The sequence below is a fragment of the Carlito syrichta genome, unplaced genomic scaffold (assembly GCF_000164805.1).
Source record: "Carlito syrichta isolate Samal-C Ts95f unplaced genomic scaffold, Tarsius_syrichta-2.0.1 Scaffold316215, whole genome shotgun sequence".
NCBI lineage: Eukaryota > Metazoa > Chordata > Mammalia > Primates > Tarsiidae > Carlito > Carlito syrichta.
The window spans coordinates 792,875-803,877 of record NW_007260311.1 but is presented as its reverse complement, the minus strand read 5'-3'; the positions used below and the strand labels follow the sequence as shown (position 1 = coordinate 803,877).

The 11,003-nt window shown below is 45.0% G+C and overlaps 1 pseudogene; it reads right to left on the bottom strand.

Annotated features, from left to right (window-relative positions):
- Window positions 1–7,728: 7,728 nt before the first annotated feature.
- LOC103276526 lies at window positions 7,729–9,246 on the bottom strand (annotated as a pseudogene).
- Between the last annotated feature and the right edge of the window lie 1,757 nt (window positions 9,247–11,003).

The window sequence follows — 11,003 nt, the reverse complement described above, 5'->3', positions numbered from 1 at the left end:
AAAAAAAAAAAAAAAAAAAATTACCCAGAATGCCTGCTCCAAGGAAATAGCTGGAATGTGTTAGCTTTGGAGAGAGGAGCTATTACCTTAGTTATCTATCTATCTATCTTTTTATCTATCAATCACCAATCATCTCGCTATCTTACGATAGTATTTCCTCAGTTTGGGCCGGGCGTGGTAGCTCATGCCTGTAATCCCAGCACTTTGGGTGGCTGAGGTGGGAGGATTGCTGGAGCCCAGAAATTCAAGACCAGCTTGAGCCACTAGGCAAGATCTCATCTTTACAAAAAATAAAAAAATAAATTAGTTGGGTGTGATGGTACATGTAGTCTTAGCTAATCAGGAGGCTGAGTAGGAAGGATCACCTGAGAGCAGGAGTTAGAGGCTACAGTGAGTTGTGGTAGTGCCACTGCACTCCAGCCTGGGCGACAGGGAGACTCTGACTCAAAAGAAAGAAAAAGAAAGAAAGAGAGAGAGAGAGAGAGAGAGAGAGAGAGAGAGAGAGAGAGAGAAAGAGAGAGAGAGAAAGAAAGAAAGAGAGAAAGAGAGAGAGAAAGAAAGAGAAAGGAAGGAAGGAAGAAAGGAAGAAAGAAAGAGAAAGAAAGGAAGAAAGAAAGAAAGAAAGAGAAATCGTTTGCAGGTAAGTTATCTTATTTTGAAAAGAAAATATTGAGATGGCACTATTTTTAAGAAATAACACCCACAGAGATGCTGAAAGTATAAATGACATAGATGAGCACAGAAATTGGAAATCTTTCACAGTTAAAATGCTGAGTCCTCATAAGTGCCCTGGGAGAGCCAATCAGTCAAAAAGCTTGCAGAGCACTCAGTATTCCTGGCAGGTGGGATGGTGAGGCCAGCAGAAGTCATCCAGACCCCTCTCTCTATCACAGACGTTTCCTTTTGAAGTGCAACCCCTCTTTCTAATGAAAGAACAGATCATATAAAACCTCTAATCCCCCACCTCCCTCTCCTTTGCCCCCAGCTGAAGAAGATGGCCTGTTTTCTAGGCTTTTGTAAGCAGTTGTTTTGAAGCTTTACAGGGTCTTTGTGAGGTTAATAAAGCAGGCATTTTTCTCAGAAACGATCCCATTTCTCACTCCTGGCAGGCCCAAAGAAGCATAATCTGAAAGGGTTTGGAGGTTGTCCTACTCCCTTTCATGCTGCTATAACAGAATATCACAGACTAGGTAATTTATAATGAAAAGAATTTATGTCTAACAGTTCGGGAGGCTGCAAATTGTGGCGGTCTTAGGAAACTCTTTGCATCCCTCTGGATGGTTTTGGCTCTGTTGCTCCTCACTGAGGCTGAGCTTGGACGCCTGTGCGATTTACCAGTTGGCACCATCCTGATGACTGGAAGAAAAAGAGACATGCAGATGAGATGTGGTGCCTACGGGAGAGAACCTGCATCAGTAATGAGCTCGGTGGACAGTGGGTATGCAGCAAACTAGAATCTCTTTCTGCTTCTTTAAAGTTAGACTGTTCTTCTAACACTGAAGGGCATCTCCTACATAGAAAATTTCAGCAGGGAAAAGTACTTCTGGGCAAGGGCTGTGTTGTCTCTGGCACAACTTTCTGGGCCCAACCTTTTTTAGTGTTTTCTCCCTTGGGCTGTGGAGGTAGTCCTTCTACCTTGAAATTCCCTTTATTTGTTTGTTTACCTATTTATTTTTGAGTCAGGGTCTTACTCTGTCACCCAGTCTGGAGTACAGTGGCACAATCATGGCTCATTGCAGCCTCGACCTCCTGAGTTCTGGTGATCCTCCCTCCTTAGCCTCCCAAGTAGCTGGGACTATGGGTATGTGCCACCAGGCCCAACTAATTTTTTAAAAAAGTTTTTGTAGAGACAAGGTCTTGTTGTGTTGCTTAGGCTGATCTTGAACTCCTAAGCTCAAACAATCCTCCTGCCTGGACCTCCCGAAGTGCTAGAATTACAGACATGAGCCACCGTGCCTGGACTGCAATCCCCTTTGGTTGTCTAAACCCTTCAGGAAAAATCTTATTCAACTTCACGTGGTGTGGAGAATGAAGGGGTGGGGCTGAGCAGGCAGGTTGCTCAGGCCACTGTCATCCTCTGCTTTGTCGGTGTCCCCTAAGCTAGGACATGGATTCTTGAGAGAATCCCTGAGGCGGCGGAGAAAGGGGCAGTCAAAGAGGGATAAGGGCAGCCCCTGGAGGATGACTGGATTTCCTGTTTGGAGTGGAGCCATTCAAGACCTTTTTGTTGACTAAGACTGGAGCCCAACAAGTCAATTAGTAACTGTAAATAACGTACAATGCTGAGCAAACTGCTGAAATGGACATCAGAGTTATCAATCTGAACTCTCAGAGAGGGTAATGAGGTATCAATACATGATTGACAAAGCAAGTCATTGAAGAGCATCTTAACAAATGGACCTTAGTTTTGGTGATGGGATAATGAGCTTGGCTGACAGTAGGCATACAGCAAACTAGGGCCTCTTTCTGCTTCTTTTAAGTATTTGGGGCCACCATAAACACCAGTCTCAGGGAAAATCAGCTAGTTTTCTATCCATGGATTGCAGTTCTATTGGCTCCCATTTCTTTCCTAGGGAAATCATATATCAAGTGGTAATTAACAGGTCAGTGCCAAGTCAGGAGGAAGTATTGATCTGAAGAAAGCACTTTTCTCAATTGCTACCAGCTTTGGAAATTGAAATTGACATTAAACCTTCCAATTCTCTTGAAGAAATAAATGGAAATCGATAATAGGAGGTTATCGGGACTTCACAGAAAAATTGGTAGGGAAAGAACAACCAGAAATGCAAATGAAAATGGTTTGAGTGGGCAAGAGGATGTCACAGAGAAGGATTAATGGCAGCATCAGACCCTTTGCGGGGGGGCTGACAGCAATGGCGTTTACCACTCAGTCAGGAGGGGACGGCAGAGTGTTTAACAGAAGTCAGCTCTAACTTAAAGACTTATTGTAGAGTCTCACCAGCTCAAGGCTGAGATCCATCAGTGTCGATAACCCAGCACTGGTAGGCAGCTCTCCCCACTCTCAAGTGGAGGATACTTGGAGTCCGTGTGGCAAAGTTTAGTGATAAGAGAAGGTAGACTGGAGCATTCCTGAGGTCTGTGAGGGAATTCTGCTGGTCTAGGAATGATTTGGGAGCGGTGAGGCAAGAGGAGACTGTCACTGGCAGGAATAGACCTCCTGAAACCAGGAGGGGTCTTTGGGTGAGAATTGTACAGGTGCTTAGATCTTTATTAACAGGATTTTTTTTAAAGGCACTAGTTTATGTCTGTAATCCCAGCACTCTGGGAGAACGAGGTGGAGGATTGCTTGAGACCAGGAGTTCAAGATCAGCCTGGGCAACATATAAGATTCCATCTCTAAAAAATAAATAAATAAAAAGTAAAAATAACTGGGTGTTGGAGTAATGAATACTCAGATCACAAGGACCAGCAAGATTCTATTTTGCTTCTGTGCCTCTCCACATGCTGGGAGAGTCTCCCCACTTCCTTCATGAGGGAGACGCCCACTCTTCCTTCAAGGTCAAGTCAGGGAGAAGACCTTCCAGGTCTCCCAGCAGTCGCCGTGATCCCCTTCTCTGAATTCTCATTAGACTTGGTATACGGCTCCATCACTGTTGAGGTGATAAACACGTTTCCTTCACTGAGGCTGTGAGGAGTGAGGGCACCTCCCTGTCCCCCATCTTAACTCAGTGCCTGGTTGTCAACAAATGACATTTGATCAGCATGGCATGCTTGAAGTTCCCTAACTAGGAACAGGGAGAACTTGAAGGCTCATGAAGAGAGGGATCACAGGACTGAGAGGTGGATCGGGGCCAGGGTTGGACTAGAAGATGATCAGAGAAGAAGAGGGTGGGTCTAGATGTCCTCGTCCTTGAGATGGTCGATCCCTATAGGTCAACTCCTATAAGGAGTCATTCAGATTGATGGGTGACAGAAGGGGGTGATTGAATGTAGATTGGAAGAGCAGGGATTCTATTTTTTTTTGAGTTGGAGTCTCACTCTGCTGCCCACGCTGGAGTGCAGTGGCATGCTCACGGCCACCACAGCCTCAACCTGCTGGGCTCAGGCAATCCTTCCGCCTCGGCCTTCAAAGTAACTGCAATTACAGGCATACGCCACTACACCTAGCTATTTTTTTTTTTTATTTATTGTAGAGATGAGGTCTTGCCAAGTTGCCCAGGCTGGTCTCAAACCCGTGGGCTCAGGCAATCCTTTCACCTCGGCCTTCCAAAGCTGGGATTATAGGTGTATGCCACTCTGCCTGGCCAGGGATTCTTATCTGTTGTGTTCACTTCTACATGTCCATTCCTGGCACATCTCAGATGCCCAGTAAACATGTCAAAAGGATGAGCCACTCTGAACCTGAAGAATAAGAAGTGTAAGTTCTCCTTGGCCACGATTGCTATTGAGCTCTAGAACTGATTATGAAATCCTGTCTCTGTAGGAAATCAAGTCTCTGAGGTAGACCCAACTTAATGAACATTTCTTGAGTTCTAGGAATGTGTGGCATTCAGAAGCAAACTACTGAGGCATTGAGGCATTGGGCATATACAACACTGTTTCCCCAAGCGGGCCACACATGAAAATTACCATAAGCAGCTTTCAAAAATGCAAGTATACAGACTCTCAACTTCTATAATCAGAATCTCTAGGGTGACTGCAGAACCGGCTTTTATTTTTATTTTTTTTAGAGAAAATCTTCCCATGCGATTTCAATGATCAGCTAAGTTGGTTGGCCAAATGTTGGCAGAGAAAAATAATCAACTAGGACATTTAAAAAAAACTAGCTGATATGAATCTGTGTAAAGTGATCTTGGTTTAGTTCTTCATGGAGGCCAGGGGGATAACTTTATACTAGTAAACTGAGGCAGGGTCTGCCAGAAGTGGGCCAAAAATACCCCTCTCACGAATCTACCCTTCACTCTGCCAAATGCTCCTCAAAATGCAGATTAATTCCCAACACCAAGCACTTCCTTCTCCAAAAACAAATACTGCATTTCAGGGAGAGTAAGCTATCATGTAATATACCTGTATTTGTTCCCTGAGGCTGCTGTAACAAATGGCCACAAATTTAGCAGCTTAAAGCAACGTCAACTTCCCTTCTTACCGTTCTGGAGATCAGAAGCCCCAAATCAGGTTCATGGGACTAGAGATGTGGTGTCAGAAGGCCGATTCTGGAGGAAGACCCAATTTAATACATATTTCTTGAGTTCTAGAAGTGTGGGAGACTCAGAAGCATACTCCTGAGGCATTGGGCAGTAGGCTCAATTCTCCCTGGGGGCTCCAGGGAGATTCTCTTTCCTGCTTCTGGTAGCTGCTAGTTTTCCTGGGCTCCTGGCCACATTCCTCCAAGCTCTGCCCCTGTGATCACATCACCGCCCCTCTATAAGGATACTTGTGATTGCCTGTAGTGCACACATGAGTAATCTCAGGATTCTTAACATAATCACATCTGCAAAGTTCCTTTTGCCAGTCATGTAGGGCACTACTCACAGGTCCCAGAAACGTGGGCATCTTTGCGGGGGTCATGAATCAGTTGACCACACACCTTAGTCTGGATGAATAAATAATGTTGGTATTTGGCAAATTTGTTGACCTCCTAAATGTAACTAAAATCAGCTACATGAAGGGAGTGAGAATTGTACTGGAAGAGAGAGAGAGAGGGAGAGAGAGAGAGAGAGAGAGAGAGAGAGAGCCACAGAACTGGGGAGGATAGAGTCTTGCTCAGTGGAGGACAGAAGCTGCTCTCTGGGGTCTGAGACAGCAAAGCCAAGGCTTCAAGGGAGGTGTAGGAAAGGGACAGGAAAGTACCAGGGACAACCTTTATCTGCTTCTGCAGGGATGTTTTTGAGAGGAAGGAGAAGGCTTCCATACCCATCCACCCATCCGCTTGCCTCTGTCTGATTGTGAAAGTTTGGGGAAGAGATATTTAGACACGTGTTAGTAATTATCATCATTGCTGTAACCTGCACGCGAAGATCACTTCTGTACTGGGGTATCGAGTTCCCAGAAGGAAAAGCTCGATTTTCACTTTGTTTACTGTATCTTTTTACCTGAAGCCACTCTGTTCTGAGACTCTCTTCTCCTGTGGAGCAAGATTTCACTAAGGAGAACCTGAGAGTTCCTAAGCTTCGCAGCTGCGAATATTAAAATGGAGACTAGCAGATTGCAAATCAGTAGGAGCTTTTGACAAGGTCTTGAAGGAGGGTTGAAAGAAAGGGGTTGTTTTTTAAAAGCACTTCAAGAGTCTGACTAGAAAGTTACTAAACTTAAATAATTGTATTTTTTTAAAAAGAGACATTCTTTTCCTGAAAGCGAGAGTGAATAATAATGTTTTTGTCTTTGACTCCAAATGAAGTCATTTAAGATGAAAAACTGCTCCAAGCTGAGAATGCTTGGAAAGGCTTGGAAATGAGTCTGTGTTCCCTCCTCTGAGTGTATGGGAATGTGTTCTTTCTCTTGTGAGCTTTCCAAAGGGAACACGAGCCAAGGGGAAGGCCCTAGGGAGGGTGTCGCCATGAGGGCCCTGGTCAGCGGGCAGAATGTCAAGCAGCTCTCTTGCATTTGTGTCATAAAGCAAAACGCCAGGACGGTGACATGTGTCACTTGTCCCTGAAACCGGCCTCCTGTTCTCACCAGTGCAAGCCTGGCTCCGCTGGCCTGCTCTTGGATGTAGGAGGTTCACTGCCACCCTGGGGTCTGCACCACATCACGACCAGTGATGGGAAGACCCAGGGCAGAGCTGGCTGGAAGGCTAAGGACCTGCAGGACACCCAGATGGGCTGTTGTTGATCGGGTGCTTAACTTTTTTATTTTAATATTTTTAGGTAAGTATTTCTTGAACAAATGCAGAATAAATGAACTAAGGAGAAGCAGGGTTTTAACCTGAAGACACAACAAACAACTTCAAATACTCAGAGGGCTGTCACACAAAGAATTAAAGACTTGTTCAGTATTTCTCCAAAGGGCAGAACTTGAACCAAGAGATAAATATAAGCAACCAATAAGCTGCAGGATGGTTGTACAAAGTGTATCACTTAATAACTCATTTTCTCATATAATGCATTTCATACTTAAGTTTACCTTCTTCTGAAAGGAGACAGTACAACTTAATACTTCTTGTGAATGTCTTAAATAAGTCTTATTTTCAATGCAAGCCCTCCACTGCCAGCAACGGGTGTACTCACAGTATTGGAAAAATATCCAAAGTTAACAAACTGGTTTACTCTGAGAATGGTTTATTTGTTCCTCAGCTATATTTCTGTATTTGGCATTAGTGGCTCTCAGGACATGGGGAGAAAAGAGAGCATATTCTACAAAGAAGGTGAACCACAATCTCCAGCAACTCAGATATTACCTTTTGGGACAGTTTACCTCAAATTCCAAATGAATCACTACAACTGTCAGTACAGATGAGAGTGTGGCCTGTGCTGGGGCAGGGAAAAGAGAATTGACAACCACTGTTCTACACAAAACAGAAGGTCTTATTTTATGAGTCACTAGAAAATATAAACTAGCCTCATAATACTGATGGACTCCATCCAGATTGTTAAATATTACAAAATGGGCATTGTTTCAACAACTATTCATGTTATATATGTATTTTAGCACATAGTAAGGAATCTGAGGTGCTTAATCCATCCAATAAATTGAAAATAAAAATTTTACTTTTCTATATTTGTCAGTATACAGAATTCTGAAGGTGGATCTTGAGCTCAGGGTGATAAATCAGTTTTCAAAGAAAGCCACATAATCGATCAGTCTGGCTAACTGCTGTTCACTGGGGATTGGGGGGAATTGGTGCAGGCTCTGACAAGGGAATAAACTTATTAAAGGAAAGATCCAGGGCCCCTGCAACTGGCTTTCTAGGCAGAATCATTCTTGTGGTGAAGTTGACTTGCCATCCTTGTTTTAATATATCTTTTACAGCCTCTTCTACAGGAAGTCCAATGAAGGCTACAGAGTATTGGCTACTATTGAGGCGTGTGCCTGGGAGACCAGGGCGAAGGTTCATCTCGTTATCGCATCTCTAAGTGCTTCCATGACTGGCTGGAACATCTCAGACCACCGGTGAACATTGATAGATCCCAGGGAAATCTCTGCCAGATCTTGTCCTGATGACCAGATTCCCCCAAGTTCAGAATTTGCAGATTTTAAGGCAGGTGGTATTCTTTTCCAAAGATATCTTGCATTATTCATGTCATTATGGAGCAAATAGAAAGCTAGAAGCTGACCATACAATGGGAGTGTAGCCCTCCAGGAGTCTTGAGTTCCTGGTTCTTGCACTGATCCAGCATCTTTCTGAAACTGAAGGCACTTTCCGCCATCACTGCCCCTGGCCTCTTCCTGGCAGGTCTCGCTGCCGCACTGTCCCAGACACCAGCAACTTTTATTTTATTTTATTTTTTTCAGATACAGGGTCTCGCTCTGTTGCCCAATGATGGACAACAGATCATAGTGATGCCATCATAGCCCTCCGCAGCCTTGAACTCCTGGGTTCAAGTGATCCTCCCACCTCAGCCTCTCGGGTAGCTGGGACAACAGGCACTCCTTACCATGTCTGGTTAATTTTTTAATTATATTTTTCAGAGACAGACATGTTGTCCAGGTTGGTCTCGAACTTCTGGTCTCAAGTAATCCTCCCCGCTCAGTTTCCCAAAGTACTGGGATTACAGGAGTAAGCCATCATGCCCAGCCTCTGGAGGGTTAACCTTGATTGAAACAGATTCCTTTTGAGCTCCATTTTATGTTTGGTTCTGCTTTATAATGTAGGATCCTAGGCCCCCAAACTTCACAGGGATTTGAAGGCTATAAAGCATAGGCTGAAGAGCACAGGTGGATTCACACAACCTTGCCACCACATACTGCATGCATGCCTCAATTTCCTCATCTGTGGGTCAGACGCAGTCGACCCTCAGAAGCCCTTTGCACAGAACCAGGCATGCAGCGGGTTTCCCTGAGGACTTACTGTTCTTTCCACTGGGGCAGAGACTGGACCTTATTTGTGGTTGCATCCCCAGGACAGTGCCTGGTGTATAGTAGGCACTCAAATAAATGTGTATCAAGTGACTGTGTGACAGCATTTCCAAACTCTTCACTCTGTGAAGAGAGAGATGGTAACGATGAGGTGATTGCAGTTCAGAAAAACACTGTTCACATTCTCAGGGCTTGATGTCCCAATTTAGGAATGACTGCTGTAAACTTATTTTCATGGCTATGTTGATGGTTATTCTCTTCACTCGACATGGTGACATGAGAATTGTTATTTCAATCCAAACTAAGTATAGCAGCCATCATGGGAGGAGCCAGGCAGTGAGGACACACTGGACGCCTGGGCCCCCTGCTGCCTGCTGCCTTCACGCTGCGGAACATTCTGGCTTGGGGTTTCCTGTGGAGTCACTTGAAGGGAGCCCTCACAAGGGGAAAGGTGGTGGGTTGTGGTTCCGAGGCTGAGATATTCTGGGAGAGTCTTGCTTTCGTGTGAACTTGACTTGCTCTGAAGTCATCCACACTCTGGCTCAGTGCTGGGGTTATTTTATCTAGAAAGCAGCCGTGGCTGGACACCAAAGACAACACCAGAGAGGGCCCCTGGTGTGAGGCAGGACTCTCATCCAATACAAGTGATGGGAATCAGGGAAAAGTGCAGGCAAGGTTTTGAGGGTCATGGAAGACATATTCAGCAGAGTCGTTAGGAATTTAGGAAGGAAAATTATTTTTGTTGGGCGCAGTAGCTCATAGCTATAACGTCAGCACTTTGGGAGGCCAAGGTGGGAGGAATGCTTGAGCCCAGGAGTTCCAGGCCAGCCTGGGCAACATAGTGAGACCTTGTCTCTACAAAAAATCTAAATAAAAAGAGCTGGATGTATGCTGGTGGCATGTGCCTATAGTCCAGCTTCTTGGGAGCCTGAAGTGGGAGTATCAACTGAGCCCAGAAGGTTGAGGCTTTGGTGAGCAGTGATCATACCACTGTATTCCTGCCTGGGCAACAGAGTGAAACTCCACCTTTAAAAAAAAATGGCAAAACAAAACAGCTATTTTTGAGGACTTAAGTGATATCTATTTCATTAGAAAGGAATTTTCACCAACCACCAGGGGTCTGACCTCAGCCTGTGGAGATTCTGCGTGAGGCCCTGTATAATTACAGATGAGTCAGACCCATGAAAGAGCAGGACTTTGTGCGGGGTACAGTGGCTCATGCCTGTAATCCCAACCCTTTAGGAGGCCAAGGTGGGAGGATCACTTGAGTCTAGGAGTTCGAGACCAGCCTGGGCAACATAGCAAGATCCCAGCTCTACAAAAATTAGCCAGGTGTAGTGGTGCATGCCTGTAGTCCCAGCTACTCTGGAGGCTGAGGTGGGAGGATCACTTGAGTCTAGAAGTTTGAGGTTAAAATGAACTATGATCACACCACTGTACTGCACTCCAGCCTGGGAAACAGAGTAAGACTATGTCTCAAAAAAAAAAAAAAAAAAAAAGAAAAGCAAGATTTTGCCTAGTAATGCTTTGTGAATAGTTCATAATATTATATGTATCCAAAAGACATAATGTGGTATACTGACATTCCACCCAGCCAAGTCTCCAGAATAGTGGTCCTCATATCACTGGAAAGGCTTTTAATGGGCATGTGTGATATTTATTCATTTATTTATTTATAATTGGGGTCTCCCTCTATCACCCGGGCTGGGGTGCAGTGGCATGATCATAGCTCACTGTAGCCTCGACCTCCTGAGCTCAGGGGATCCTTTGGCCTCAGCCTCTGTGTAGCTGAGACTATAGGCATGCACCACCATGCCCAGCTAATGTTCTTTTGTAGAGATAGGTCTCAGCATGTCACCTAGGCTGGTCTCGAACCCCTGGGCTCAAGCGATCCCCCTGCCTCGGACTCCCCAAGTGCTGAGATTATAGGTGTGAGCCACCATACCTGGCAGCTGTTGCTTTTTGTTTGTTCTTTGTCCACTGCCCTCTTGGGGCATCAGGGCAACACCTATGGGCCCCCAAGAGGA